This window comes from Glycine max, chromosome 19 (assembly GCF_000004515.6).
Source record: "Glycine max cultivar Williams 82 chromosome 19, Glycine_max_v4.0, whole genome shotgun sequence".
Lineage (NCBI taxonomy): Eukaryota > Viridiplantae > Streptophyta > Magnoliopsida > Fabales > Fabaceae > Glycine > Glycine max.
Genome location: NC_038255.2, coordinates 35,571,270 through 35,575,387, shown reverse-complemented (window position 1 = coordinate 35,575,387; position 4,118 = coordinate 35,571,270). Strand labels below are relative to the sequence as shown.

Sequence of the window (4,118 nt, the reverse complement as noted above, 5' to 3'; positions counted from 1 at the left end):
TTCAAACAGAATTCCACACATATTCATCAGACATTATTACTACAAAAGCTTTATATTCAAAGTGTATAATTCACTCATAATAAATTCCACAGTTCACAATAACTCCACAAATTAAAGTGGAAGTTTAAACATAAAATTCACATATGTTCAACAGAATTTACCACAATACTCTCAGTTATTCACTCGTCATCAACTCAAACCAAAGATACCCCAAAAAATAGAATAAAACCATTTTATATGTGAAAAAAAAACTGACACATAAAGCCACAATGGTTTTAGTCATATGCTCCACGGTATAGCAAATAAGTAATGTAACAACAGACAAAGGGGATCTAATTAAAGTTTTTAAAAAATAAATGAAAAAAAAACATTTGTAATTTACATAACCCAATCTCGTCTGCAAGCCCAAGCGCAGCCCAGACCGGCTCGGCATTCTGCTGAACCTGCACGTTGACAGTGTCCTGAGCCAGAGGCGAGTTCTGAACTGGATTTTGGGCCTTGCGAGGCCGACCTCTGGGCCTCGGAGTCGTCGTGATGGCAACAACAACAGTCGGCACTGTTGATGTCCCTTCGGTGGGTGCAGGTCCAGGAACAGACACGGGCACAGATCTAGGAAGGGCGTAAGATTTTTTTACCATTTGGAGCAATCCCCTACTCTTCAAGTGAGTCAAGTGCTGAGTCAACAAGTTTGAGTGATTCGGTGGAAGCTGCGTATACACTTGCTCAATATACTTCGCTATTGCCCTCTTGCTAGAACCGTCTTTCTCCTTCAGCGCCTCGATTGCCGTGTATATCATCTTCACCACACAAAAAGAAAACAAACACAGTAAGGGTGAGAGAGTGAGTTAACTAGATTTGAAAAAAAAAACAAAGGAATGATAAAAAAAAAGGGTTTTCTAAAATTTACCTCGGCGTAGGGTGGGTGGTTAGAAGGTGGTTCGGGAATGGGTGGTGGGAGGTGGTCATTGGGTTCGGTTGGAAGGTAGACGCGTCTTCTCCTCTTCTTGAGAGCCTAGGAAGATGAGACATTGGGAATAGGAGAGAGACATGAGGAGACTGCACCAGCGAAGCCAGGAGAGGAAGAGTCAAATTTAAAATTACTTAAAGTTAAAGTCGGTTTCGCCTTTGTTTTATATTATTTAAAGACGGGTTTCCAAAAACCGCCTTTAAAATATTATTGGTATTTACAAAAATACCATCGCCCCCAAATCAAAGCGGTTTTCTACAACCGACTTTGAATTCACGTTGTGGAATGCGCTATTAGTAGTAGTGAATGTTTGTTGATTCTACTTTCTTTTTGTTTATTACTCTGGTGAGGTTCTTACTAGTGTCGAACATATATGGGGTAAGTTTGTTAGTGAGAAAACAAAGTTACTTCGCGTGATAACAATATCACGTTGCTAGGGCTCGACGAAGGAGCTCTCAGAACCAAGATATCAGCTTTTAAGGGACAAGTTGTTTCAAGGATTGATTTTTGATCTCTAATATTAGTCACTCAAGGTACCATTCATTACAGTACGTATCCACTATTTGATGATGAGGATGTAGGAAACATGATAGGTATGATCCAACATCACCCAAACCTTACATGCGCAGAGTTTTACGAGACCTTCGAACCCACCAAAGACGAACCTCAACTAGACCCACAACCAGATGCAAAATCACAAGCACCACCAACTACGGTGTTCTCAAACGCAGACCTCATGCGTGAACTGATGGAGGAAAAAGAAGAATCCTACAGTAGTCATCCATGGTGACATGTAATGTATGGAAGTATAACATCCTCAGAATGGAATTACTTCAATTTGTCTCCAAGTCAATACTTGTGACATTAGGAAAAGATGGTTGAACCAAATCATGGTTGGTGAGATTAATCGTAACTCATCTTCCGTTGTAACATGAATGATAAGACATGAATGATAAGTTTTTCTAATTGCAATCTCTTACTGACACCATGTACCACAATCTCATCCTCCACATGCCATAAAACTTAACATCATCATCTCCATAAGTCAACGTAGGACAACAACCTCGGAGGAGCCCCTTCTTCAATGACTTTGCGCAGAGAGTAGGAGAGAGAGAGATATACATAGGTTGGGGGAGAAGATGGGACTAAGAGAGAGAAAGGAGTGATTGAGTGGGAGAGGAGAGAGAAATAAGTTTTTTATTTTTTTAAAAAATAAGGATTAAATTACTATTATATCCTTGATTTAAATTTATAAATCAAAACAAGTGATTGGTTTTTTTGTCTAAATTTTTTTATGTTAGTTGTTAATGTACTCGTGGTTAAAAAAAATTGTAGGAACCTATTAGTAAACTCCTATATATATATAAAGAGAAAGAGAGAAATATATATTGGAACCAATCTTAATATTATTAATAACAACACAAATCACTCTTATTTAGTTTTCATACATAATCATAACTAAGTTCTTATTTCCTAATTTAAAATAAAAGTTATGGTTTTCCAAGAAATTTTGGGGCAGCAGGATAACTTGATCTTGTTGGGGTTAATCTGTAATATCCATCATCATTATTCCTTCTAACAAGGTAATTGGATGACTTGATTTTGTTGGAGGGTAATATGCAATATTTATCATTATTTATCCTTTTGATTGAGGTAATGAGATGACTTGGTCCTTTTGGGGGATAATCTTCAATGTATAATTCTTCCTTCTAATTTTGAGGTATCAGAATGACTTGGTTCTATTGGGGGATAATATGTAATATCCACCATTTTTCTTTTGATTTTGAGATAATGAGATGACTTGGAGCAGTTTTTTTTTTCAACGGGGGGTGGGGGGAGATAATCTTCAATATTCATCATCATTCTTCCTTGTGATTTTGAGGTAACAGGATGACTTGATTATGTTGGAAGATAATCTATAATATCAATCATCATTCTTCCTTTTGATTTTGAGGTAATAGAATGACTTGGTCATGTTGAGGGGGGGGATTTGTAATATCCACCATTATTCTTCCTTCTGATTTTGATGAAACAGGGTGATTTGGTCCTATTGGGAGATAATTTGTAATATCCACCATTATTCTTCCTTAATTGGATGATTTGGTAACGGGATAATTTGGTTCTGTTGGAGGATAATCTATAATACCCACTATCATAGTTGGCTATATAGATCACATGATGACATTTAACATGGTTAATTAAAGATGAAAATAAGGTAGGAAAAAAAAAAGAGGAGAGAACATAAAGAAAAAGATAAAGAGATCACCTTAGCTTGTTCATATGTCATTAATGGACCCACTTTCCTAGTCATGGAGATTCCTATTTATTAAAAGATATATCAATAAGTTTCATGTTTAAAATATAAACAAACCAAAAGGGTTGTATGAAAAATTTAAGAGATCAAAGCCCATGCATCTTACCGTTGTAGGAATAGTAGTAGCATAATAGGAAAGACGTAGAAGAATAATTAAAAGTTTGGGACGAGCTATTTCTCCATGTTTTCAAAGTGGATTGTTATGGAGAGAAATATCATATGATATTGAAAGACAATAGTAAAAGGCCTAAAGAAGAGTAATGGCATGGGTTTAGCTAGGAAAGGTCCTTATATAATGCAACCCACCAACTCGATGAGTCAATGACAAGTTGGGTTAATTTGCCAAGTTTAGATTTTTTTTATAATTTTATTCTAAAATTGAGATACTTGGATGATTTATATGTCATCATTGCCATTTATTTGTGTTTACGTTATGGTTGATGAACATAATAGAGATTTATGTTCTTTATTTTCTATATTTTATTTTATTTTATAGGTTAATCCATGAGTTATTTTTTCTAACACAATTTCTTTTACTTTTTTAAGTGTATGTGTAGCCATGAGTAAAATAATACATGAAAATTGTAGCATAGAAATATTTGATCGAATATTTGACCCCGAGAATATTTGACTGAATAGTATACGAAATGCATTACCATGTCAGTTTTGTCTTTTTAAAAGAGAACTTAATTGTAAGAAATTTATTGCAATAAATAAGCATTAATAGAATAATACGCGTTGCATTAAATGACTAGTATTGAAGTAATATGTAAAAGTTGCTGCACTAAATGAACATGAATATAATATTATATGCCACATTAAGTAGCCATGCGTAAA

At 35.1% G+C, this 4,118-nt stretch overlaps 1 long non-coding RNA gene across 1 annotated transcript; it reads right to left on the bottom strand.

The window, feature by feature from the left end:
- Positions 1–218: 218 nt before the first annotated feature.
- Positions 219–1,830, bottom strand: LOC102663489 (uncharacterized). The gene is made up of 2 exons (XR_001386452.3): positions 908–1,830; positions 219–797 (listed from the first exon to the last, which is right to left on the bottom strand). It is a non-coding gene; the product is annotated as an uncharacterized lncRNA (long non-coding RNA).
- Between the last annotated feature and the right edge of the window lie 2,288 nt (positions 1,831–4,118).